General features: G+C 41.2%; 7 non-coding genes across 7 annotated transcripts; all 7 read left to right on the forward strand.

The window, feature by feature from the left end:
- Window positions 1–2628: 2628 nt before the first annotated feature.
- On the forward strand, window positions 2629–2700 carry TRNAH-GUG (transfer RNA histidin (anticodon GUG)). The gene has a single exon. It is a non-coding gene; the product is annotated as a tRNA-His (tRNA).
- Window positions 2701–4200: 1500 nt separating this feature from the next.
- On the forward strand, window positions 4201–4282 carry TRNAS-AGA (transfer RNA serine (anticodon AGA)). Its single transcript has one exon. It is a non-coding gene; the product is annotated as a tRNA-Ser (tRNA).
- Window positions 4283–10084: 5802 nt separating this feature from the next.
- TRNAS-AGA (transfer RNA serine (anticodon AGA)) lies at window positions 10085–10166 on the forward strand. The gene has a single exon. It is a non-coding gene; the product is annotated as a tRNA-Ser (tRNA).
- Window positions 10167–12999: 2833 nt separating this feature from the next.
- On the forward strand, window positions 13000–13081 carry TRNAS-AGA (transfer RNA serine (anticodon AGA)). The gene has a single exon. It is a non-coding gene; the product is annotated as a tRNA-Ser (tRNA).
- An 8349-nt stretch (window positions 13082–21430) lies between these two features.
- Window positions 21431–21512, forward strand: TRNAS-AGA (transfer RNA serine (anticodon AGA)). Its single transcript has one exon. It is a non-coding gene; the product is annotated as a tRNA-Ser (tRNA).
- A 2857-nt stretch (window positions 21513–24369) lies between these two features.
- On the forward strand, window positions 24370–24451 carry TRNAS-AGA (transfer RNA serine (anticodon AGA)). The gene has a single exon. It is a non-coding gene; the product is annotated as a tRNA-Ser (tRNA).
- Window positions 24452–27311: 2860 nt separating this feature from the next.
- TRNAS-AGA (transfer RNA serine (anticodon AGA)) lies at window positions 27312–27393 on the forward strand. Its single transcript has one exon. It is a non-coding gene; the product is annotated as a tRNA-Ser (tRNA).
- Window positions 27394–27746: the final 353 nt, after the last annotated feature.

A 27746-nucleotide genomic window follows, 5' to 3' on the forward strand; every position in this document is an offset into this window, starting at 1 on the left:
GCAGATGAATGCAGTTGCAGTTGAGTGACCTGTGTTGTGGCTGTCTACAGGGAATGCACATATGTAGCTGTCTCGCAGCCCGATCCAGACGTCAATCGAAGACAGGTTTCAATGCAAATAGAGCAGTAAGTGCAGAGAAATGCTCACTCTCTAAAAATGGCATTTATACAATAGTAAGATTAAATCCAACCTCACCAGTAGATAGGATTTATCAATAAATAAATAAAGCTTCTCCTCTCTGATATGGAATTACCCCCCAAAAAGTATAAGGGAATACCCAATGCTAACCTATGAGAGGGGCAGACCTCACAGTAGTGAAAAATGTAATAGACTGTTTGATACTACTAGGACATACAAACTACCACAGTACATGTCTTACCTTTTACTTACATAGCATGATGCCCCTAGGACTACCTAGGGCCTACCTTAGGGGTTACTGATATGTAATAAAATTGGAGTTTAAGGCTTGGCAAGTAGTTTTAAATGCCAAGTCGAAGTGGCAGTACACTGCAGCACAGGCACTGCAGTAGCAGGCTTGAGACAGGTTTGAAATGCTATTTCTTTGGGCGGCACAATCAGTCCCTGGGTATATGGTATACCACTTTACAAGGGGCTTTCAAGTAAATTAAATCTGTCAGTCAGGTATACTCCAATTATACACATGATTAGGGAAGAAGCACGTGCACTTCAGCACTGATTAGTAGCGATAAAGTGATCAGAGTCCTAAGGCCAACAAAAAGATACAGCAAAATGCGGAGGTGAAAAGCAATAAGGTGGGGTTGGGACCACCTTAAGAATGCAAGGTCTAACAAAAACGAACTAAGGATAACATGAGTAAAACATCAGGTTTCTCTACAGCATTTGGTGAGACAAGTGGGCCTTCTTTTATCTTCCATAAATGCAATCCTTCCCGGACCCCTTTATTATATAGCTCTTCAAGGAAAAAATATAAAGCACTTACAAAGGAGCCTCAAATACTCAAAGATGGTAGACTTCTTTAATATGGGACATATACTAAAAGCAGCACGAAAACAGAGTGCAATAGGGTCCAAAAAATTTGAGTGACCCATGAGAGTATGCATGCAAGCCTATGGTATTCCAAACTAGAGATATACGCATGCAATTTTTGTTTTTAGGAGAGAATGTGCCTGCTGAAAAAAACCTTATTTTTAAAAAGTGCATTGCAGAATATCAGGAATTTGCTGTGGGACACCTTGAAAACTTGCATACAGATTATGTGCACACACCTTGCAGTCAGTTGTTGTGGCCGAGTGGTTAAGGCGATAGACTAGAAATCCATTGGGGTCTCCCCGAGCAGGTTCGAATCCTGCCGACAACGAGAATCTTTTTAACATCGGCTACAATTTCAGAAGTTAACCTTTAGTATTTCTTCCATGTCAGTTTTATAAATAGGTGGCTTATTTTGGTGTCACTATTGCCATATCACATATTTATTATCGCTCCCCCTTTCATATCTTTGCTATAACTCTCGTCCTTCATTAGCGCTGGTGCAAACGCTTCAAATTATTATACCCTGGCTCTCTCGGTCATACCTGTGCATGCACTTGAAACTTACTTTACCAATAAAAGAAGCAAATAGAGAAATAAAATAAAAGTGCTAGCTGGATTAGGCAAACACACTTCATAAAACTGCAGTTTCTTTTCTATTCTCCCCCGTGTTACAAGCTTAACTGCTCCCTGTGTAATTTCTCTTAACCTGCTGTTCCTGGAAGAGAATTTCATCTACAAGCTCTTTCTGTGTTTTTTCCTAGTCTTTTCTTTCCCTTTTCTTAGATTTGTAACTGTTCCTTTACGTGCTCTATTTAGGCGCCATTAATCTCATTTGAGCTCCTTGTACCTGCTGCTGTTTTCTCCACACCTCATACTGTCTTTTCCCTCTTTCTCTCTTTCTCTGCGGTTGGTGGCTACTTTCCAAAGCGTCTGATGCCCCAATGTTCCTTCGTCTTGTTGTCAGACGTGAATTTGAAAAGCAACAAAATTAACAAGCCTTTACCACTCACACATGGCAGAAGTTTATACTTTAATTCAATGAGCTAAGAAAAGTGTGTTGTGGGGCCCCTACGAGCCATGGTGCTTGCTTCATCATAATTAGGCATGCAGTCATTAGCCACAGCTCTGATTATGGGTCACTGAGGTCAGTTTCAATAATTCCTCAAAAACCTAACCATGCAGTCCCCCCTAACTGTGTAGTTATCTTGCTTTACTGCTGTTTGTGTGATTAGCTGGGAGGAGCTCACGGCAGCATCCTCCCAATAAAAGTGTAGATGGACCGTTCCTTAACTCTTTCTTGCTTCACATACAGATGGCTTGAGGAGGTACAGGGGAGATGCAGGTCTAATAAACAGAATAGAATATCTGTGCCAGGTGTGTTTCTCTGCATTGGTGTCCCATCACAGGCCCACCAGTGTATGTGTGATCTTTGACTCCTGCCAGTTCACAAGCAGGCGGCCAGGAAACGGTTTCAGCCTATCAACCACTGAGGAGATAAAGCCTTTGTATAAGGAATGAGGAAGCAATGAACACATTCAGCCTATCACAGGAGTAGCCCTGAGTGTTCCGAATTATAATTTCTTCATGTCACTGTACGTTATTGAGCCCAAGTAGCTCGCCGTGATCGTATAGTGGTTAGTACTCTGCGTTGTGGCCGCAGCAACCTCGGTTCGAATCCGAGTCACGGCATTGTGGTTTGCAATGTCACGGCAGTTGGGTTTTTCTTTTACAGATTTCCCAAATGTACCAGTTGTTTTTGTAAAATGTCTATTAAAAACAGATCCTTTTCAATATTTAAACGATCTAACAACAAATTATTTAAACACACATGATTATAAGATGTAGGTATACTGTACTTACTGACATAAATTATCGTTCTTGAACATATTTGCGGTAAGGGGAGCGGAGCTCTCCCCCAGGCCAATCAGAATGCAGATGAATGCAGTTGCAGTTGAGTGACCTGTGTTGTGGCTGTCTACAGGGAATGCACATATGTAGCTGTCTCGCAGCCCAATCCAGACGTCAATCGAAGACAGGTTTCAATGCAAATAGAGCAGTAAGTGCAGAGAAATGCTCACTCTCTAAAAATGGCATTTATACAATAGTAAGATTAAATCCAACCTCACCAGTAGATAGGATTTATCAATAAATAAATAAAGCTTCTCCTCTCTGATATGGAATTACCCCCCAAAAAGTATAAGGGAATACCCAATGCTAACCTATGAGAGGGGCAGACCTCACAGTAGTGAAAAATGTAATAGACTGTTTGATACTACTAGGACATACAAACTACCACAGTACATGTCTTACCTTTTACTTACATAGCATGATGCCCCTAGGACTACCTAGGGCCTACCTTAGGGGTTATTGATATGTAATAAAATTGGAATTTAAGGCTTGGCAAGTAGTTTTAAATGCCACGTCGAAGTGGCAGTACACTGCAGCACAGGCACTGCAGTAGCAGGCTTGAGACAGGTTTGAAATGCTATTTCTTTGGGCGGCACAATCAGTCCCTGGGTATATGGTATACCACTTTACAAGGGGCTTTCAAGTAAATTAAATCTGTCAGTCAGGTATACTCCAATTATACACATGATTAGGGAAGAAGCACGTGCACTTCAGCACTGATTAGTAGCGATAAAGTGATCAGAGTCCTAAGGCCAACAAAAAGATACAGCAAAATGCGGAGGTGAAAAGCAATAAGGTGGGGTTGGGACCACCTTAAGAATGCAAGGTCTAACAAAAACGAACTAAGGATAACATGAGTAAAACATCAGGTTTCTCTACAGCATTTGGTGAGACAAGTGGGCCTTCTTTTATCTTCCATAAATGCAATCCTTCCCGGACCCCTTTATTATATAGCTCTTCAAGGAAAAAATATAAAGCACTTACAAAGGAGCCTCAAATACACAAAGATGGTAGACTTCTTTAATATGGGACATATACTAAAAGCAGCACGAAAACAGAGTGCAATAGGGTCCAAAAAACTTGAGTGACCCATGAGAGTATGCATGCAAGCCTATGGTATTCCAAACTAGAGATATACGCATGCAATTTTTGCTTTTTTAGAGAGAATGTGCCTGCTGAAAAAAACCTTATTTTTAAAAAGTGCATTGCAGAATATCAGGAATTTGCTGTGGGACACCTTGAAAACTTGCATACAGATTATGTGCACATACCTTGCAGTCAGTTGTTGTGGCCGAGTGGTTAAGGCGATGGACTAGAAATCCATTGGGGTCTCCACGCGCAGGTTCGAATCCTGCCGACAACTAGAATCTTTTTAACATCGGCTACAATTTCAGAAGTTAACCTTTAGTATTTCTTCCATGTCAGTTTTATAAATAGGTGGCTTATTTTGGTGTCACTATTGCCATATCACATATTTATTATCGCTCCCCCTTTCATATCTTTGCTATAACTCTCGTCCTTCATTAGCGCTGGTGCAAACGCTTCAAATTATTATACCCTGGCTCTCTCGGTCATACCTGTGCATGCACTTGAAACTTACTTTACCAATAAAAGAAGCAAATAGAGAAATAAAATAAAAGTGCTAGCTGGATTAGGCAAACACACTTCATAAAACTGCAGTTTCTTTTCTATTCTCCCCCGTATTACAAGCTTAACTGCTCCCTGTGTACTTTCTCTTAACCTGCTGTTCCTGGAAGAGAATTTCATCTACAAGCTCTTTCTGTGTTTTTTCCTAGTCTTTTCTTTCCCTTTTCTTAGATTTGTAACTGTTCCTTTACGTGCTCTATTTAGGCGCCATTAATCTCATTTGAGCTCCTTGTACCTGCTGCTGTTTTCTCCACACCTCATACTGTCTTTTCCCTCTTTCTCTCTTTCTCTGCGGTTGGTGGCTACTTTCCAAAGCGTCTGATGCCCCAATGTTCCTTCGTCTTGTTGTCAGACGTGAATTTGAAAAGCAACAAAATTAACAAGCCTTTACCACTCACACATGGCAGAAGTTTATACTTTAATTCAATGAGCTAAGAAAAGTGTGTTGTGGGGCCCCTACGAGCCATGGTGCTTGCTTCATCATAATTAGGCATGCAGTCATTAGCCACAGCTCTGATTATGGGTCACTGAGGTCAGTTTCAATAATTCCTCAAAAACCTAACCATGCAGTCCCCCCTAACTGTGTAGTTATCTTGCTTTACTGCTGTTTGTGTGATTAGCTGGGAGGAGCTCACGGCAGCATCCTCCCAATAAAAGTGTAGATGGACCGTTCCTTAACTCTTTCTTGCTTCACATACAGATGGCTTGAGGAGGTACAGGGGAGATGCAGGTCTAATAAACAGAATAGAATATCTGCGCCAGGTGTGTTTCTCTGCATTGGTGTCCCATCACAGGCCCACCAGTGTATGTGTGATCTTTGACTCCTGCCAGTTCACAAGCAGGCGGCCAGGAAACGGTTTCAGCCTATCAACCACTGAGGAGATAAAGCCTTTGTATAAGGAATGAGGAAGCAATGAACACATTCAGCCTATCACAGGAGTAGCCATGAGTGTTCCGAATTATAATTTCTTCATGTCACTGTACGTTATTGAGCCCAAGTAGCTCGCCGTGATCTTATGGTGGTTAGTACTCTGCGTTGTGGCCGCAGCAACCTCGGTTCGAGTCCGAGTCACGGCATTGTGGTTGGCAATGTCACGGCAGTTGGGTTTTTCTTTTACAGAATTCCCAAATGTACCAGTTGTTTTTGTAAAATGTCTATTAAAAACAGATCCTTTTCAATATTTAAACGATCTAACAACAAATTATTTAAACACACATGATTATAAGATGTAGGTATACTGTACTTACTGACATAAATTATCGTTCTTGAACATATTTGCGGTAAGGGGAGCGGAGCTCTCCCCCAGGCCAATCAGAATGCAGATGAATGCAGTTGCAGTTGAGTGACCTGTGTTGTGGCTGTCTACAGGGAATGCACATATGTAGCTGTCTCGCAGCCCAATCCAGACGTCAATCGAAGACAGGTTTCAATGCAAATAGAGCAGTAAGTGCAGAGAAATGCTCACTCTCTAAAAATGGCATTTATACAATAGTAAGATTAAATCCAACCTCACCAGTAGATAGGATTTATCAATAAATAAATAAAGCTTCTCCTCTCTGATATGGAATTACCCCCCAAAAAGTATAAGGGAATACCCAATGCTAACCTATGAGAGGGGCAGACCTCACAGTAGTGAAAAATGTAATAGACTGTTTGATACTACTAGGACATACAAACTACCACAGTACATGTCTTACCTTTTACTTACATAGCATGATGCCCCTAGGACTACCTAGGGCCTACCTTAGGGGTTACTGATATGTAATAAAATTGGAGTTTAAGGCTTGGCAAGTAGTTTTAAATGCCAAGTCGAAGTGGCAGTACACTGCAGCACAGGCACTGCAGTAGCAGGCTTGAGACAGGTTTGAAATGCTATTTCTTTGGGCGGCACAATCAGTCCCTGGGTATATGGTATACCACTTTACAAGGGGCTTTCAAGTAAATTAAATCTGTCAGTTAGGTATACTCCAATCATACACATGATTAGGGAAGAAGCACGTGCACTTCAGCACTGATTAGTAGCGATAAAGTGATCAGAGTCCTAAGGCCAACAAAAAGATACAGCAAAATGCGGAGGTGAAAAGCAATAAGGTGGGGTTGGGACCACCTTAAGAATGCAAGGTCTAACAAAAACGAACTAAGGATAACATGAGTAAAACATCAGGTTTCTCTACAGCATTTGGTGAGACAAGTGGGCCTTCTTTTATCTTCCATAAATGCAATCCTTCCCGGACCCCTTTATTATATAGCTCTTCAAGGAAAAAATATAAAGCACTTACAAAGGAGCCTCAAATACTCAAAGATGGTAGACTTCTTTAACATGGGACATATACTAAAAGCAGCACGAAAACAGAGTGCAATAGGGTCCAAAAAACTTGAGTGACCCATGAGAGTATGCATGCAAGCCTATGGTATTCCAAACTAGAGATATACGCATGCAATTTTTGTTTTTAGGAGAGAATGTGCCTGCTGAAAAAAACCTTATTTTTAAAAAGTGCATTGCAGAATATCAGGAATTTGCTGTGGGACACCTTGAAAACTTGCATACAGATTATGTGCACACACCTTGCAGTCAGTTGTTGTGGCCGAGTGGTTAAGGCGATAGACTAGAAATCCATTGGGGTCTCCCCGAGCAGGTTCGAATCCTGCCGACAACGAGAATCTTTTTAACATCGGCTACAATTTCAGAAGTTAACCTTTAGTATTTCTTCCATGTCAGTTTTATAAATAGGTGGCTTATTTTGGTGCCACTATTGCCATATCACATATTTATTATCGCTCCCCCTTTCATATCTTTGCTATAACTCTCGTCCTTCATTAGCGCTGGTGCAAACGCTTCAAATTATTATACCCTGGCTCTCTCGGTCATACCTGTGCATGCACTTGAAACTTACTTTACCAATAAAAGAAGCAAATAGAGAAATAAAATAAAAGTGCTAGCTGGATTAGGCAAACACACTTCATAAAACTGCATTTTCTTTTCTATTCTCCCCCGTGTTACAAGCTTAACTGCTCCCTGTGTAATTTCTCTTAACCTGCTGTTCCTGGAAGAGAATTTCATCTACAAGCTCTTTCTCTGTTTTTTCCTAGTCTTTTCTTTCCCTTTTCTTAGATTTGTAACTGTTCCTTTACGTGCTCTATTTAGGCGCCATTAATCTCATTTGAGCTCCTTGTACCTGCTGCTGTTTTCTCCACACCTCATACTGTCTTTTCCCTCTTTCTCTCTTTCTCTGCGGTTGGTGGCTACTTTCCAAAGCGTCTGATGCCCCAATGTTCCTTCGTCTTGTTGTCAGACGTGAATTTGAAAAGCAACAAAATTAACAAGCCTTTACCACTCACACATGGCAGAAGTTTATACTTTAATTCAATGAGCTAAGAAAAGTGTGTTGTTGGGCCCCTACGAGCCATGGTGCTTGCTTCATCATAATTAGGCATGCAGTCATTAGCCACAGCTCTGATTATGGGTCACTGAGGTCAGTTTCAATAATTCCTCAAAAACCTAACCATGCAGTCCCCCCTAACTGTGTAGGTATCTTGCTTTACTGCTGTTTGTGTGATTAGCTGGGAGGAGCTCACGGCAGCATCCTCCCAATAAAAGTGTAGATGGACCGTTCCTTAACTCTTTCTTGCTTCACATACAGATGGCTTGAGGAGGTACAGGGGAGATGCAGGTCTAATAAACAGAATAGAATATCTGCGCCAGGTGTGTCTCTCTGCATTGGTGTCCCATCACAGGCCCACCAGTGTATGTGTGATCTTTGACTCCTGCCAGTTCACAAGCAGGCGGCCAGGAAACGGTTTCAGCCTATCAACCACTGAGGAGATAAAGCCTTTGTATAAGGAATGAGGAAGCAATGAACACATTCAGCCTATCACAGGAGTAGCCCTGAGTGTTCCGAATTATAATTTCTTCATGTCACTGTAAGTTATTGAGCCCAAGTAGCTCGCCGTGATCGTATAGTGATTAGTACTCTGTGTTGTGGCCGCAGCAACCTCGGTTCGAATCCGAGTCACGGCATTGTGGTTGGCAATGTCACGGCAGTTGGGTTTTTCCTTTACAGAATTCCCAAATGTACCAGTTGTTTTTGTAAAATGTCTATTAAAAACAGATCCTTTTCAATATTTAAACGATCTAACAACAAATTATTTAAACACACATGATTATAAGATGTAGGTATACTGTACTTACTGACATAAATTATCGTTCTTGAACATATTTGCGGTAAGGGGAGCGGAGCTCTCCCCCAGGCCAATCAGAATGCAGATGAATGCAGTTGCAGTTGAGTGACCTGTGTTGTGGCTGTCTACAGGGAATGCACATATGTAGCTGTCTCGCAGCCCAATCCAGACGTCAATCGAAGACAGGTTTCAATGCAAATAGAGCAGTAAGTGCAGAGAAATGCTCACTCTCTAAAAATGGCATTTATACAATAGTAAGATTAAATCCAACCTCACCAGTAGATAGGATTTATCAATAAATAAATAAAGCTTCTCCTCTCTGATATGGAATTACTCCCCAAAAAGTATAAGGGAATACCCAATGCTAACCTATGAGAGGGGCAGACCTCACAGTAGTGAAAAATGTAATAGACTGTTTGATACTACTAGGACATACAAACTACCACAGTACATGTCTTACCTTTTACTTACATAGCATGATGCCCCTAGGACTACCTAGGGCCTACCTTAGGGGTTACTGATATGTAATAAAATTGGAGTTTAAGGCTTGGCAAGTAGTTTTAAATGTCAAGTCGAAGTGGCAGTACACTGCAGCACAGGCACTGCAGTAGCAGGCTTGAGACAGGTTTGAAATGCTATTTCTTTGGGCGGCACAATCAGTCCCTGGGTATATGGTATACCACTTTACAAGGGGCTTTCAAGTAAATTAAATCTGTCAGTCAGGTATACTCCAATTATACACATGATTAGGGAAGAAGCACATGCACTTCAGCACTGATTAGTAGCGATAAAGTGATCAGAGTCCTAAGGCCAACAAAAATATACAGCAAAATGCGGAGGTGAAAAGCAATAAGGTGGGGTTGGGACCACCTTAAGAATGCAAGGTCTAACAAAAACGAACTAAGGATAACATGAGTAAAACATCAGGTTTCTCTACAGCATTTGGTGAGACAAGTGGGCCTTCTTTTATCTTCCATAAATGCAATCCTTCCCGGACCCCTTTATTATATAGCTCTTCAAGGAAAAAATATAAAGCACTTACAAAGGAGCCTCAAATACTCAAAGATGGTAGACTTCTTTAATATGGGACATATACTAAAAGCAGCACGAAAACAGAGTGCAATAGGGTCCAAAAAACTTGAGTGACCCATGAGAGTATGCATGCAAGCCTATGGTATTCCAAACTAGAGATATACGCATGCAATTTTTGTTTTTAGGAGAGAATGTGCCTGCTGAAAAAAACCTTATTTTTAAAAAGTGCTTTGCAGAATATCAGGAATTTGCTGTGGGACACCTTGAAAACTTGCATACAGATTATGTGCACACACCTTGCAGTCAGTTGTTGTGGCCGAGTGGTTAAGGCGATGGACTAGAAATCCATTGGGGTCTCCCCGCGCAGGTTCGAATCCTGCCGACAACGAGAATCTTTATAACATCGGCTACAATTTCAGAAGTTAACCTTTAGTATTTCTTCCATGTCAGTTTTATAAATAGGTGGCTTATTTTGGTGTCACTATTGCCATATCACATATTTATTATCGCTCCCCCTTTCATATCTTTGCTATAACTCTCGTCCTTCATTAGCGCTGGTGCAAACGCTTCAAATTATTATACCCTGGCTCTCTCGGTCATACCTGTGCATGCACTTGAAACTTACTTTACCAATAAAAGAAGCAAATAGAGAAATAAAATAAAAGTGCTAGCTGGATTAGGCAAACACACTTCATAAAACTGCATTTTCTTTTCTATTCTCCCCCGTGTTACAAGCTTAACTGCTCCCTGTGTAATTTCTCTTAACCTGCTGTTCCTGGAAGAGAATTTCATCTACAAGCTCTTTCTGTGTTTTTTCCTAGTCTTTTCTTTCCCTTTTCTTAGATTTGTAACTGTTCCTTTACGTGCTCTATTTAGGCGCCATTAATCTCATTTGAGCTCCTTGTACCTGCTGCTGTTTTCTCCACACCTCATACTGTCTTTTCCCTCTTTCTCTCTTTCTCTGCGGTTGGTGGCTACTTTCCAAAGCGTCTGATGCCCCAATGTTCCTTCGTCTTGTTGTCAGACGTGAATTTGAAAAGCAACAAAAATAACAAGCCTTTACCACTCACACATGGCAGAAGTTTATACTTTAATTCAATGAGCTAAGAAAAGTGTGTTGTGGGGCCCCTACGAGCCATGGTGCTTGCTTCATCATAATTAGGCATTCAGTCATTAGCCACAGCCCTGATTATGGGTCACTGAGGTCAGTTTCAGTCCCCCCTAACTGTGTAGTTATCTTGCTTTACTGCTGTTTGTGTGATTAGCTGGGAGAAGCTCACGGCAGCATCCTCCCAATAAAAGTGTAGATGGACCGTTCCTTAACTCTTTCTTGCTTCACATACAGATGGCTTGAGGAGGTACAGGGGAGATGCAGGTCTAATAAACAGAATAGAATATCTGCACCAGGTGTGTTTCTCTGCATTGGTGTCCCATCACAGGCCCACCAGTGTATGTGTGATCTTTGACTCCTGCCAGTTCACAAGCAGGCGGCCAGGAAACGGTTTCAGCCTATCAACCACTGAGGAGATAAAGCCTTTGTATAAGGAATGAGGAGGCAATGAACACATTCAGCCTATCACAGGAGTAGCCCTGAGTGTTCCGAATTATAATTTCTTCATGTCATTGTACGTTATTGAGCCCAAGTAGCTCGCCGTGATCGTATAGTGGTTAGTACTCTGCGTTGTGGCCGCAGCAACCTCAGTTCGAATCCGAGTCACGGCATTGTGGTTGGCAATGTCACGGCAGTTGGGTTTTTCCTTTACAGAATTCCCAAATGTACCAGTTGTTTTTGTAAAATGTCTATTAAAAACAGATCCTTTTCAATATTTAAACGATCTAACAACAAATTATTTAAACACACATGATTATAAGATGTAGGCATACTGTACTTACTGACATAAATTATCGTTCTTGAACATATTTGCGGTAAGGAGAGCGGAGCTCTCCCCCAGGCCAATCAGAATGCAGATGAATGCAGTTGCAGTTGAGTGACCTGTGTTGTGGCTGTCTACAGGGAATGCACATATGTAGCTGTCTCGCAGCCCAATCCAGACGTCAATCGAAGACAGGTTTCAATGCAAATAGAGCAGTAAGTGCAGAGAAATGCTCACTCTCTAAAAATGGCATTTATACAATAGTAAGATTAAATACAACCTCACCAGTAGATAGGATTTATCAATAAATAAATAAAGCTTCTCCTCTCTGATATGGAATTACCCCCCAAAAAGTATAAGGGAATACCCAATGCTAACCTATGAGAGGGGCAGACCTCACAGTAGTGAAAAATGTAATAGACTGTTTGATACTACTAGGACATACAAACTACCACAGTACATGTCTTACCTTTTACTTACATAGCATGATGCCCCTAGGACTACCTAGGGCCTACCTTAGGGGTTACTGATATGTAATAAAATTGGAGTTTAAGGCTTCGCAAGTAGTTTTAAATGCCAAGTCGAAGTGGCAGTACACTGCAGCACAGGCACTGCAGTAGCAGGCTTGAGACAGGTTTGAAATGCTATTTCTTTGGGCGGCACAATCAGTCCCTGGGTATATGGTATACCACTTTACAAGGGGCTTTCAAGTAAATTAAATCTGTCAGTCAGGTATACTCCAATTATACACATGATTAGGGAAGAAGCACGTGCACTTCAGCACTGATTAGTAGCGATAAAGTGATCAGAGTCCTAAGGCCAACAAAAAGATACAGCAAAATGCGGAGGTGAAAAGCAATAAGGTGGGGTTGGGACCACCTTAAGAATGCAAGGTCTAACAAAAACGAACTAAGGATAACATGAGTAAAACATCAGGTTTCTCTACAGCATTTGGTGAGACAAGTGGGCCTTCTTTTATCTTCCATAAATGCAATCTTTCCCGGACCCCTTTATTATATAGCTCTTCAAGGAAAAAATATAAAGCACTTACAAAGGAGCCTCAAATACTCAAAGATGGTAGACTTCTGTAATATGGGCCATATACTAAAAGCAGCACGAAAACAGAGTGCAATAGGGTCCAAAAAACTTGAGTGACCCATGAGAGTATGCATGCAAGCCTATGGTATTCCAAACTAGAGATATACGCATGCAATTTTTGTTTTTAGGAGAGAATGTGCCTGCTGAAAAAAACCTTATTTTTAAAAAGTGCATTGCAGAATATCAGGAATTTGCTGTGGGACACCTTGAAAACTTTCATACAGATTATGTGCACACGCCTTACAGTCAGTTGTTGTGGCCGAGTGGTTAAGGTGATGGACTAGAAATCCATTGGGGTCTCCCCGCGCAGGTTCGAATCCTGCCGACAACGAGAATCTTTTTAACATCGGCTACAATTTCAGAAGTTAACCTTTAGTATTTCTTCCATGTCAGTTTTATAAATAGGTGGCTTATTTTGGTGTCACTATTGCCATATCACATATTTATTATCGCTCCCCCTTTCATATCTTTGCTATAACTCTCGTCCTTCATTAGCGCTGGTGCAAACGCTTCAAATTATTATACCCTGGCTCTCTCGGTCATACCTGTGCATGCACTTGAAACTTATTTATTTATTTATTTATTTATTTATTTAAAGTTTTATATAGCGCGAACAAGACCCGTGGGTATCAGAGCGCTTCACATAAAAGTAGTTTAAATATTAACAAGAAGATAACCATTAAACAAACAAATAGATATGAGGTAGATAGTTATATGGCTATAGTGAGTGCTTAAGTAACTACATTCCACTCAGGTTCGTCGATTATAATACAAATTAACTTTACAACATGAGGTTATGTCATTTGTCTTTTTTGTCATACCTATGAGGTAGCGGTTATATAGTTTCAGGATGTGAGATAGTTGTATGAATTAGTTTTGACAAGAGGTAGCAATTGGTATACAGTTTAGTTACAAAAGGAAAGTCGACAGTATCAGACCATCATTATCTTTCATCTAATTCACGGCAGTCCTTCCCTTTCTGCTAGCATTCGATCTCATAGTGAGACATAACCTTGTCTATATAAGGTATTTACTCATTAAGAAGCTCTTCACTTCTCGCTTAAATTTTGAGGTATTAGGAATCTTCCTAATGCTTGGAGGCAATGAATTCCAAATCCTGGGGGCAGCTCCTGAGAACGCTCTGTCATAAGTTTTTTTCTTTCTGAATATGGCTGGGCGCAGCACCAACTCTTTGGCACTCCTGGCTGGTCTGTTGCCTCCTGATAGCTCAATTTTCTTGGATAGGTATCTAGGAGTATTTTAGTGGAGTGCTCTGTGGGTGATACATGCTATCTTTAGTTGAATTCTGGCCTCATAGGGTAGCCAATTCAACGCTTTCAGGTGAGGGGAGATGTGGTCAAACTTCCTAGATCCGGTGATGAGTCTCGCCGCAGCATTGAGGCAGGCTTTTAGTGGTGCTGTGGATGTTTTTGGTAGACCTGCTAAGGTGGTGCAACCATATTCAATCCTAGAGATGACTAAAGATTGGATTACCAGTTTCAGATCTGCTTCAGAGATGAATGGTTTCAATTTTCTTAGGTAGTTCAGGTGGAAGCGGGCGTTTTTTGCCATTGAATTAATATGAGTTTTCATGTCAAGACTCTCGTCTAAAGTGATTCCTAGCGACTTAGCTGAGTTGACTAGAGTTGGGGTGCAGTTGAGCGCAGTCACCAACTTGGTCCATTCCTTTATTTCCGTAACGCACTTTGGTGGAGAGATTAGTAAGAATTCTGTTTTTTGAGCATTTAGCTTCAGAAGATTGGTAGTTAGCCATTGCAATGCCCTTTTTAATATTTCATTAATTCGCTCAATGTCTTCAAGGGAGGTGATCTTTATATATATTTGCGTGTCATCCGCATACATATGATAAGATACCTGTGAGTTACTGAGAATTGTTGTAAGAGGTTCAACATACAAGTTAAACAGATCAGGGGATAATGTCGATCCTTGTGGGACTCCGATTGAGTTAGGGCAGGATGGTGAAATTGAATGATTGACCAGGAAACGTTGTGTTCTGTTCCGTAGGAAAGATTTGAACCATTTCAACACATTTCCAGACACTCCCATCCTGTCTTGTAGCCTGGCCAGTAAAGCTTCGTGATTTACTGTGTCAAATGCCGATGACAGGTCCAGGAGAATTAGCAAGCATGCTTGATTTCGATCAAGAGCCAGTAGCGCGTCGTCGACAATATGGAGGATCGCTGTTTCCGTGCTATGCCCTGATCTGAATCCTGATTGGCAATCATCTAGTAGGGAAAACTTGTTGATGTGTTGGCTCAGCTGGCCCTGCACGCATTTCTCAATTAGTTTGGCCAATAGAGGGACGTTGGTTACTGGTCGAAAGTTGTTCGGGTTTGTAGCATCTGCAGTAGGTTTTTTGATCAATGGAACAACTTGACCAGTTTTTAGACAGTCTGGGAGGGTCCCTTGTGACAGTGATGCATTTATTATTTTGGTCCAGATTGGCACCACAATGTGGCTGATTTCTCTTAAGCATTTCGCAGGTAAGGAAATCTTGGTAGTGGTTGTTGGGTTTGATTTTCACGAGCATTTTGGCGATCATGTTCTGATTGTATAATTCGAATATGTCCCAGTTTACATTGTTTTTTGTTGTGCTACACACTGTAGTCGAATTGGGATCGTTCGTAGTCAGTGGTTGAATGGGGAGGTTATTTGCTGCGCTTAAGAGCTCCGTTTCCAGCGCTTTGGTTTTTCCGTGAAAAATATAGAAAATTCCTCGCTACTTATGGATGTTTTTACGTTTTCATGCGCTGTTTTGGTTAGTTTGTTTGATTGTTGTTTCAGGATTTCAAACAGTTTCCGTGGTCTGTTTTTGGCATTATCCAGTTCCGATCTTATGAATTCCTTTTTGGAGTTGATGATCTTTTTGTTATATTGGTTTCTAATTTTTCTGAGGGCTTTCAGCTAAGTGGATGAAGGGTTTTGTCTCCATTTTCTTTCGGCCATTCTTAGTTTGCGCCTATCTTCGTTCAATGATCCGTCAAACCATGGATTCTTCGTCTTTTCCGTTATTCTTTTTAGTTTTAATGGCATGGTGTTGTTGACGATGTTCCCGATTGAGGTTATATAATGCTCTGTCAACTCGTTTGCATTCTGTAAGTTGCTGGGTGGCTTTAAGTCACTCTCACAGCTTTGTACTAGTAGTTCAATATTAGTGTCTCTAGTGTCTCGGATCCATTTTTTAACATTGGCAGGTTGAACAGTCTTGCCCTTTTTCAATGTGGGTATCCGGAATGTTATTGCATAGTGGTCCGACCAGTCACATGGGGCTATTGAGAGGATTGATGTATTTTTGATATCTGAAATAATCCAGTCAAGTGTTGCTCCTTTTGAGTGTGTGGGTTCTGTGCATTCTTGGTTGAGTTTTAGCTCAACAAGGAAATCCTTAAGCGTGTTGACTAGCTTGTCATTGCAGTCGTCCCAGTGTAAGTTAAAATCTCCTAAGAATATGTTATTGGCATTCGTGTTAGAGTTGGTCATAATGATCTCCATTTACTGTTCTATGAACTTAGCGTTCTCTCCTGGTGGGTGGTAAAACGCATGTAGATTGCATCTTTGATTCGTTGCTGATTTTATATTGAGACCTAAGTATTCGCAAGATTCTAGAGGGTCAGATTGAATTTGATTGACCTCTATCTCTGATCGGTGAATGCAGGCAATTCCTCCTCCCGTCTTTATAGGTCTATCTAGTCTCACAATGCTATATTCAGGTGGTACTAAGAGATCCATGGTTGGGGATGATGATTCCGATAGCCACGTTTCTGTAAGAATTGCCAGATCAATTTCTTTGTTGATGATGAGGTCTGCTATGTCTGACGCATGTTTTGTAGCCGATCGACAGTTGAGTAGGAGGCATGTCAGTTGTTTCCCAGGGTTCTTAATCTTCAGCGTTTCGTGTTCGGAATTAAGCAGGACTTGTTGTAAGTTGTTATGGTTAAGTTTCCTATCGTTCTTTCTTGATGTTCTATTAGGGTCAATCGGAACTGTTTTGATGTTCTCCTCTTCTTCATGATCAGGCGATTCATAGGATTAGAGTAAGGCAATGGCATCTTCCTTCGACAGGGCCTTCGTCCTTTTTGGTCGGTTGTTCCTATTTGCTAGTGATATGTCAATTTCTTTGCTCTTTCTATGTATGGAGTGTACAAGATCTTGAACATTTGTGATCTTAGAATGGGTGCTTGCTGTCATTTCCAGTATTTCTTTCATCGCTTGTAGAGTACTAATTGTGATTTGTGTCATGTTGCTGACTAGTTTCTGAAGATCATTAGTAGCCATCTGGTTCCTGATTAGTTTCTTGGGGATGGTTAGCCTGTGTGTCCAGGGGTTGTATGTCGCTTTTCTCGGTTTTCGATCTTTTCTTAGTGCCTCAGTCATTTCCTGTATATCCTCTGTTTGGTCGTCTGTTCCATTCCTTCTTGGGATGTTGTGTGAGTTGTCTGAGTTATGTAAAGATAGGAGAGTTTTTGTAGGTGAGGTTCTACCTGGTTTTAGTATAGTATTAGCGGTAGGTAGCGCACGGTTGTTGTCTCCTATCTTATCTGTTTCTTGGTTTACATCGAGTGGTTCACTCTGCACCACTGTGTGTTCTGCGTGGGAAGGCTCGGTGTTTGGAAGCGGTGTCGGCTCTTCTCTTTGGAGTTGGTCTTGTTCTTTATTCTCAAGACTCGTCGATCTTCCTGTCCGTTCTGTCTTATTTTTCGATATAATCTCTCCTGTTTCAGTTTTCTTTCCAGGTTTAGTAGCTGGCTCCACGCAGCCTCCCGTTCGATTGATATAAATCGTATCATGAGTGACTTCTGGTGGGGTTGGGTGTATTTGGTGTCTTAAGCCCTCTAGTGATTCTTTTATAGAAGGGAATATCTTGTCGAACTTCATGAGTTCACTGTTCGCTGCCTGTATCAGCACTATTCCGGTTTTATATATGGTGATGCATAGTTCTGCTCTGCATCTTCTTGATGGTGAGGTCATTATTTTTGTGCCATGTGGGATGTTTTTCGTACCTTTTATGTTGAGCGTTCTTGTGAAGGCATTGCGCCATTTAGCCGTTTTATTAGTGTAAAAGATCAAGTCATGCGTTATAGTGCCTTTATCTGAATTAAAGTATGGGTCGGCGAACAGTGAGTCCGCGTTTTTCTTCAGGGTATTGTGCTTAAATTTTTTGGCTCAGTTTTTAGATAAATTAGATGGATATTTTATGACCTGGGCGTTTGAGTCGTCTCGGTACCTTTCGCCCATATTTGATTCGTGTTATAGATCTTATGGTGGCTTTTCTCTATAAGTCTCTTATATGTTCCAGGGGTTAGAGTTAAATCGTGGCATGCATAGATATCTCATTAGGTAAATTTTTCTTCAAAGGTAGTGTTAAATCCAAGTTTATCTATTATTAGTAATTTCCTTCTAATATAGTAGTCATGCCAGTTTCTCTTCCAGTTAATTTTCTTGGCACTTTGTTAGTTGTGATTTCAGGTAGCAGTAATTATACAGCCCTTATTGTGCTCTAAAACGTTTGAAAACTGGGTATTACAAAATGTCCGCCGTTTTGGTGCTTACTATAGGCAGGGGCTTTTTCTCTTTTCATTCTTTCTTTCAATTAGTCCATTTTCCATTTCTTGTCTCGACTTGGACTCAGTTATAGGCTCCTTCTTCTCTGTTTAGACCCTATTTGTCCTTTTTCCCTTTCTTGCCTCTTGGTTGTTTACTTCCTGCAGAGAGAGGAAGGACTACTTGTGTCTCAAGCGGCCGCCATTTTAAAGTCAGGCGCGCCGCTTCGAGTGCTGCCACAATAGTTTTCTTTCCCTTTTATTCCTCCTCCCTGCTATGCCTCTCACCCGCGGGTTCTCGCCATCTCCTGTAAATCTCGACGTCGCTCCTCCGCTCCCGCTCACCGCCTCAGGCCACCTCCGCGTTGTCCGTGTTCTCTCTCCTCTCCTCTCCTCAGCTAGCCTTGGTCTCCTGTCTCCGGTCTTAGCGGTGGGTTGCAGACACCATCGGCGCCAGGTACTCTCGGCGAACAGCGCCTCCGCACCTCCAAACTTACTTTACCAATAAAAGAAGCAAATAGAGAAATAAAATAAAAGTGCTAGCTGGATTAGGCAAACACACTTCATAAAACTGCATTTTCTTTTCTATTCTCCCCCGTGTTACAAGCTTAACTGCTCCCTGTGTAATTTCTCTTAACCTGCTGTTCCTGGATCAGAATTTCATCTACAAGCTCTTTCTGTGTTTTTTCCTAGTCTTTTCTTTCCCTTTTCTTAGATTTGTAACTGTTCCTTTACGTGCTCTATTTAGGCGCCATTAATCTCATTTGTGCTCCTTGTACCTGCTGCTGTTTTCTCCACACCTCATACTGTCTTTTCCCTCTTTCTCTCTTTCTCTGCGGTTGGTGGCTACTTTCCAAAGCGTCTGATGCCCCAATGTTCCTTTGTCTTGTTGTCAGACGTGAATTTGAAAAGCAACAAAATTAACAAGCCTTTACCACTCACACATGGCAGAAGTTTATACTTTAATTCAATGAGCTAAGAAAAGTGTGTTGTGGGGCCCCTACGAGCCATGGTGCTTGCTTCATCATAATTAGGCATGCAGTCATTAGCCACAGCTCTGATTATGGGTCACTGAGGTCAGTTTCAATAATTCCTCAAAAACCTAACCATGCAGTCCCCCCTAACTGTGTAGTTATCTTGCTTTACTGCTGTTTGTGTGATTAGCTGGGAGGAGCTCACGGCAGCATCCTCCCAACAAAAGTGTAGATGGACCGTTCCTTAACTCTTTCTTGCTTCACATACAGATGGCTTGAGGAGGTACAGGGGAGATGCAGGTCTAATAAACAGAATAGAATATCTGCGCCAGGTGTGTTTCTCTGCATTGGTGTTACATCACAGGCCCACCAGTGTATGTGTGATCTTTGACTCCTGCCAGTTCACAAGCAGGCGGCCAGGAAACGGTTTCAGCCTATCAACCACTGAGGAGATAAAGCCTTTGTATAAGGAATGAGGAAGCAATGAACACATTCAGCCTATTACAGGAGTAGCCGTGAGTGTTCCGAATTATAATTTCTTCATGTCACTGTACGTTATTGAGACCAAGTAGCTCGCCGTGATCGTATAGTGGTTAGTACTCTGCGTTGTGGCCGCAGCAACCTCGGTTCGAATCCGAGTCACAGCATTGTGGTTGGCAATGTCACAGCAGTTGGGTTTTTCCTTTACAGAATTCCCAAATGTACCAGTTGTTTTTGTAAAATGTCTATTAAAACCGATCCTTTTCAATATTTAAACGATCTAACGACAAATTATTTAAACATACATGATTATAAGATATAGGTATACTGTACATACTGACATAAATTATCGTTCTTGAACATATTTGCGGTAAAGGGAGCGGAGCTCTCCCCCAGGCCAATCAGAATGCAGATGAATGCAGTTGCAGTTGAGTGACCTGTGTTGTGGCTGTCTACAGGGAATGCACATATGTAGCTGTCTCGCAGCCCAATCCAGACGTCAATTGAAGACAGGTTTTGATGCAAATAGAGCAGTAAGTGCAGAGAAATGCTCACTCTCTAAAAATGGCATTTATACAATAGTAAGATTAAATCCAACCTCACCAGTAGATAGGATATATTAATAAATAAATAAAGCTTCTCCTCTCTGATATGGAATTACCCCCCAAAAAGTATAAGGGAATACCCAATGCTAACCTATGAGAGGGGCAGACCTCACAGTAGTGAAAAATGTAATAGATTGTTTGATAGTACTAGGACATACAAACTACCACAGTACATGTCTTACCTTTTACTTACATAGCATGATGCCCCAAGGACAACTTAGGGCCTACCTTAGGGGTTACTGATATGTAATAAAATTGGAGTTTAAGGCTTGGCAAGTAGTTTTAAATGCCAAGTCGAAGTGGCAGTACACTGCAGCACAGGCACTGTAGTAGCAGGCTTGAGACAGGTTTGAAATGCTATTTCTTTGGGCGGCACAATCAGTCCCTGGGTATATGGTATACCACTTTACAAGGGGCTTTCAAGTAAATTAAATCTGTCAGTCAGGTATACTCCAATTATACACATGATTAGGGAAGAAGCACGTGCACTTCAGCACTGATTAGTAGCGATAAAGTGATCAGAGTCCTAAGGCCAACAAAAAGATACAGCAAAATGCGGAGGTGAAAAGCAATAAGGTGGGGTTGGGACCACCTTAAGAATGCAACGTCTAACAAAAACGAACTAAGGATAACATGAGTAAAATATCAGGTTTCTCTACAGCATTTGGTGAGACAAGTGGGCCTTCTTTTATCTTCCATAAATGCAATCTTTCCCGGACCCCTTTATTATATAGCTCTTCAAGGAAAAAATATAAAGCACTTACAAAGGAGCCTCAAATACTCAAAGATGGTAGACTTCTGTAATATGGGCCATATACTAAAAGCAGCATGAAAACAGAGTGCAATAGGGTCCAAAAAACTTGAGTGACCCATGAGAGTATGCATGCAAGCCTATGGTATTCCAAACTAGAGATATACGCATGCAATTTTTGTTTTTAGGAGAGAAAGTGCCTGCTGAAAAAAACATTATTTTTAAAAAGTGCATTGCAGAATATCAGGAATTTGCTGTGGGACACCTTGAAAACTTGCATACAGATTATGTGCACACGCCTGACAGTCAGTTGTTGTGGCCGAGTGGTTAAGGTGATGGACTAGAAATCCATTGGGGTCTCCCCGTGCAGGTTCGAATCCTGCCGACAACGAGAAACTTTTTAACATCGGCTACAATTTCAGAAGTTAACCTTTAGTATTTCTCCCATGTCAGTTTTATAAATAGGTGGCTTATTTTGGTGTCACTATTGCCATATCACATATTTATTATCGCTCCCCCTTTCATATCTTTGCTATAACTCTCGTCCTTCATTAGCGCTGATGCAAACGCTTCAAATTATTATACCCTGGCTCTCTCGGTCATACCTGTGCATGCACTTGAAACTTACTTTACCAATAAAAGAAGCAAATAGAGAAATAAAATAAAAGTGCTAGCTGGATTAGGCAAACACACTTCATAAAACTGCATTTTTTTTTCTATTCTCCCCGTGTTACAAGCTTAACTGCTCCCTGTGTAATTTCTCTTAACCTGCTGTTCCTGGAAGAGAATTTCATCTACAAGCTCTTTCTGTGTTTTTTCCTAGTCTTTTCTTTCCCTTTTCCTAGATTTGTAACTGTTCCTTTACGTGCTCTATTTAGGCGCCATTAATCTCATTTGAGCTCCTTGTACCTGCTGCTGTTTTCTCCACACCTCATACTGTCTTTTCCCTCTTTCTCTCTTTCTCTGCGGTTGGTGGCTACTTTCCAAAGCGTCTGATGCCCCAATGTTCCTTTGTCTTGTTGTCAGACGTGAATTTGAAAAGCAACAAAATTAACAAGCCTTTACCACTCACACATGGCAGAAGTTTATACTTTAATTCAATGAGCTAAGAAAAGTATGTTGTGGGGCACCTACGAGCCATGGTGCTTGCTTCATCATAATTAGGCATGCAGTCATTAGCCACAGCTCTGATTATGGGTCACTGAGGTCAGTTTCAATAATTCCTCAAAAACCTAACCATGCAGTCCCCCCTAACTGTGTAGTTATCTTGCTTTACTGCTGTTTGTGTGATTAGCTGGGAGGAGCTCACGGCAGCATCCTCCCAATAAAAGAGTAGATGGACCGTTCCTTAACTCTTTCTTGCTTCACATACAGATGGCTTGAGGAGGTACAGGGGAGATGCAGGTCTAATAAACAGAATAGAATATCTGCGCCAGATGTGTTTCTCTGCATTGGTGTCCCATCACAGGCCCACCAGTGTATGTGTGATCTTTGACTCCTGCAAGTTCACAAGCAGGCGGCCAGGAAACGGTTTCAGCCTATCAACAACTGAGGAGATAAAGCCTTTGTATAAGGAATGAGGAAGCAATGAACACATTCAGCCTATCACAGGAGCAGCCCTGAGTGTTCCGAATTATAATTTCTTCATGTCACTGTACGTTATTGAGCCCAAGTAGCTCGCCGTGATCGTATAGTGGTTAGTACTCTGCGTTGTGGCCGCAGCAACCTCGGTTTGAATCCGAGTCACGGCATTGTGGTTGGCAATGTCACAGCAGTTGGGTTTTTCCTTTACAGAATTCCCAAATGTACCATTTGTTTTTGTAAAATGTCTATTAAAAACAGATCCTTTTCAATATTTAAACGATCTAACGACAAATTATTTAAACACACATGATTATAAGATATAGGTATACTGTACATACTGACATAAATTATCGTTCTTGAACATATTTGCAGTAAGGGTAGCGGAGCTCTCCCCCAGGCCAATCAGAATGCAGATGAATGCAGTTGCATTTGAGTGACCTGTGTTGTGGCTGTCGACAGGGAATGCACATATGTAGCTGTCTCGCAGCCCAATCCAGACGTCAATTGAAGACAGGTTTTGATGCAAATAGAGCAGTAAGTGCAGAGAAATGCTCACTCTCTAAAATGGCATTTATACAATAGTAAGATTAAATCCAACCTCACCAGTAGATAGGATTTATCAATAAATAAATAAAGCTTCTCCTCTCTGATATGGAATTACCCCCCAAAAAGTATAAGGGAATACCCAATGCTAACCTATGAGAGGGGCAGACCTCACAGTAGTGAAAAATGTAATAGACTGTTTGATACTACTAGGACATACAAACTACCACAGTACATGTCTTACCTTTTACTTACATAGCATGATGCCCCTCGGACTACCTAGGGCCTACCTTAGGGGTTACTGATATGTAATAAAATTGGAGTTTAAGGCTTGGCAAGTAGTTTTAAATGCCAAGTCGAAGTGGCAGTACACTGCAGCACAGGCACTGCAGTAGCAGGCTTGAGACAAGTTTGAAATGCTATTTCTTTGGGCGGCACAATCAGTCCCTGGGTATATGGTATACCACTTTACAAGGGGTTTCAAGTAAATTAAATCTGTCAGTCAGGTATACTCCAATTATACACATGATTAGGGAAGAAGCACGTGCACTTCAGCACTGATTAGTAGCGATAAAGTGATCAGAGTCCTAAGGCCAACAAAAAGATACAGCAAAATGAGGAGGTGAAAAGCAATAAGGTGGGGTTGGGACCACCTTAAGAATGCAAGGTCTAACAAAAACGAACTAAGGATAACATGAGTAAAACATCAGGTTTCTCTACAGCATTTGTCGAGACAAGTGGGCCTTCTTTTATCTTCCATAAATGCAATCTTTCCCGGACCCCTTTATTATATAGCTCTTCAATGAAAAAATATAAAGCACTTACAAAGGAGCCTCAAATACTCAAAGATGGTAGACTTCTGTAATATGGGCCATATACTAAAAGCAGCACGAAAACAGAGTGCAATAGGGTCCAAAAAACTTGAGTGACCCATGAGAGTATGCATGCAAGCCTATGGTATTCCAAACTAGAGATATACGCATGCAATGTTTGTTTTTAGGAGAGAAAGTGCCTGCTGAAAAAAACATTATTTTTAAAAAGTGCATTGCAGAATATCAGGAATTTGCTGTGGGACACCTTGAAAACTTGCATACAGATTATGTGCACACGCCTTACAGTCGGTTGTTGTGGCCGAGTGGTTAAGGCGATGGACTAGAAATCCATTGGGGTCTCCCCGTGCAGGTTCGAATCCTGCCGACAATGAGAATCTTTTTAACATCGGCTACAATTTCAGAAGTTAACCTTTAGTATTTCTCCCATGTCAGTTTTATAAATAGGTGGCTTATTTTGGTGTCACTATTGCCATATCACATATTTATTATCGCTCCCCCTTTCATATCTTTGCTATAACTCTCGTCCTTCATTAGCGCTGGTGCAAACGCTTCAAATTATTATACCCTGGCTCTCTCGGTCATACCTGTGCATGCACTTGAAACTTACTTTACCAATAAAAGAAGCAAATAGAGAAATAAAATAAAAGTGCTAGCTGGATTAGGCAAACACACTTCATAAAAACTGCATTTTCTTTTCTATTCTCCCCGTGTTACAAGCTTAACTGCTCCCTGTGTAATTTCTCTTAACCTGCTGTTCCTGGAAGAGAATTTCATCTACAAGCTCTTTCTGTGTTTTTTCCTAGTCTTTTCTTTCCCTTTTCTTAGATTTGTAACTGTTCCTTTACGTGCTCTATTTAGGCGCCATTAATCTCATTTGAGCTCCTTGTACCTGCTGCTGTTTTCTCCACACCTCATACTGTCTTTTCCCTCTTTCTCTCTTTCTCTGCGGTTGGTGGCTACTTTCCAAAGCGTCTGATGCCCCAATGTTCCTTTGTCTTGTTGTCAGACGTGAATTTGAAAAGCAACAAAATTAACAAGCCTTTACCACTCACACATGGCAGAAGTTTATACTTTAATTCAATGAGCTAAGAAAAGTGTGTTGTGGGGCCCCTACGAGCCATGGTGCTTGCTTCATCATAATTAGGCATGCAGTCATTAGCCACAGCTCTGATTATGGGTCACTGAGGTCAGTTTCAATAATTCCTCAAAAACCTAACCATGCAGTCCCCCCTAACTGTGTAGTTATCTTGCTTTACTGCTGTTTGTGTGATTAGCTGGGAGGAGCTCACGGCAGCATCCTCCCAATAAAAGAGTAGATGGACCGTTCCTTAACTCTTTCTTGCTTCACATACAGATGGCTTGTGGAGGTACAGGGGAGATGCAGGTCTAATAAACAGAATAGAATATCTGCGCCAGATGTGTTTTTCTGCATTGGTGTCCCATCAAAGGCCCACCAGTGTATGTGTGATCTTTGACTCCTGCCAGTTCACAAGCAGGCGGCCAGGAAACGGTTTCAGCCTATCAACCACTGAGGAGATAAAGCCTTTGTATAAGGAATGAGGAAGCAATGAACACATTCAGCCTATCACAGGAGTAGCCCTGAGTGTTCCGAATTATAATTTCTTCATGTCACTGTACGTTATTGAGCCCAAGTAGCTCGCCGTGATCGTATAGTGGTTAGTACTCTGTGATGTGGCCGCAGCAACCTCGGTTCGAATCTGAGTCACGGCATTGTAGTTGGCAATGTCACGGCAGTTGGGTTTTTCCTTTACAGAATTCCCAAATGTACCAGTTGTTTTTGTAAAATGTCTATTAAAAACAGATCCTTTTCAATATTTAAACGATCTAACGACAAATTATTTAAACACACATGATTATAAGATGTAGGTATACTGTACTTACTGACATAAATTATCGTTCTTGAACATATTTGCGGTAAGGGGAGCGGAGCTCTCCCCCAGGCCAATCAGAATGCAGATGAATGCAGTTGCAGTTGAGTGACCTGTGTTGTGGCTGTCTACAGGGAATGCACATATGTAGCTGTCTCCCAGCCCAATCCAGACGTCAATTGAAGACAGGTTTTCATGCAAATAGAGCAGTAAGTGCAGAGAAATGCTCACTCTCTAAAAATGGCATTTATACAATAGTAAGATTAAATCCAACCTCACCAGTAGATAGGATTTATTAATAAATAAATAAAGCTTCTCCTCTCTGATATGGAATTACCCCCAAAAAAGTATAAGGGAATACCCAATGCTAACCTATGAGAGGGGCAGACCTCACAGTAGTGAAAAATGTAATAGACTGTTTGATAGTACTAGGACATACAAACTACCACAGTACATGTCTTACCTTTTACTTACATAGCATGATGCCCCTAGGACAACTTAGGGCCTACCTTAGGGGTTACTGATATGTAATAAAATTGGAGTTTAAGGCTTGGCAAGTAGTTTTAAATGCCAAGTCGAAGTGGCAGTACACTGCAGCACAGGCACTGCAGTAGCAGGCTTGAGACAGGTTTGAAATGCTATTTCTTTGGGCGGCACAATCAGTCCCTGGGTATATGGTATACCACTTTACAAGGGGCTTTCAAGTAAATTAAATCTGTCAGTCAGGTATACTCCAATTATACACATGATTAGGGAAGAAGCACGTGCACTTCAGCACTGATTAGTAGCGATAAAGTGATCAGAGTCCTAAGGCCAACAAAAAGATACAGCAAAATGAGGAGGTGAAAAGCAATAAGGTGGGGTTGGGACCACCTTAAGAATGCAAGGTCTAACAAAAACGAACTAAGGATAACATGAGTAAAACATCAGGTTTCTCTACAGCATTTGGCGAGACAAGTGGGCCTTCTTTTATCTTCCATAAATGGAATCTTTCCCGGACCCCTTTATTATATAGCTCTTCAATGAAAAAATATAAAGCACTTACAAAGGAGCCTCAAATACTCAAAGATGGTAGACTTCTGTAATATGGGCCATATACTAAAAGCAGCACGAAAACAGAGTGCAATAGGGTCCAAAAAACTTGAGTGACCCATGAGAGTATGCATGCAAGCCTATGGTATTCCAAACTAGAGATATACGCATGCAATGTTTGTTTTTAGGAGAGAATGTGCCTGCTGAAAAAAACATTATTTTTAAAAAGTGCATTGCAGAATATCAGGAATTTGCTGTGGGACACCTTGAAAACTTGCATACAGATTATGTGCACACGCCTTACAGTCGGTTGTTGTGGCCGAGTGGTTAAGGCGATGGACTAGAAATCCATTGGGGTCTCCCCGCGCAGGTTCGAATCCTGCCGACAACGAGAATCTTTTTAACATCGGCTACAATTTCAGAAGTTAACCTTTAGTATTTCTTCCATGTCAGTTTTATAAATAGGTGGCTTATTTTGGTGTCACTATTGCCATATCACATATTTATTATCGCTCCCCCTTTCATATCTTTGCTATAACTCTCGTCCTTCATTAGCGCTGGTGCAAACGCTTCAAATTATTATACCCTCGCTCTCTCGGTCATACCTGTGCATGCACTTGAAACTTACTTTATCAATAAAAGAAGCAAATAGAGAAATAAAATAAAAGTGCTAGCTGGATTCGGCAAACACACGTCATAATACTGCATTTTCTTTTCTATTCTCCCCCGAGTTACAAGCCTAAC

The sequence above is a fragment of the Lissotriton vulgaris genome, unplaced genomic scaffold (genome assembly GCF_964263255.1).
Source record: "Lissotriton vulgaris unplaced genomic scaffold, aLisVul1.2 SCAFFOLD_301, whole genome shotgun sequence".
Lineage (NCBI taxonomy): Eukaryota > Metazoa > Chordata > Amphibia > Caudata > Salamandridae > Lissotriton > Lissotriton vulgaris.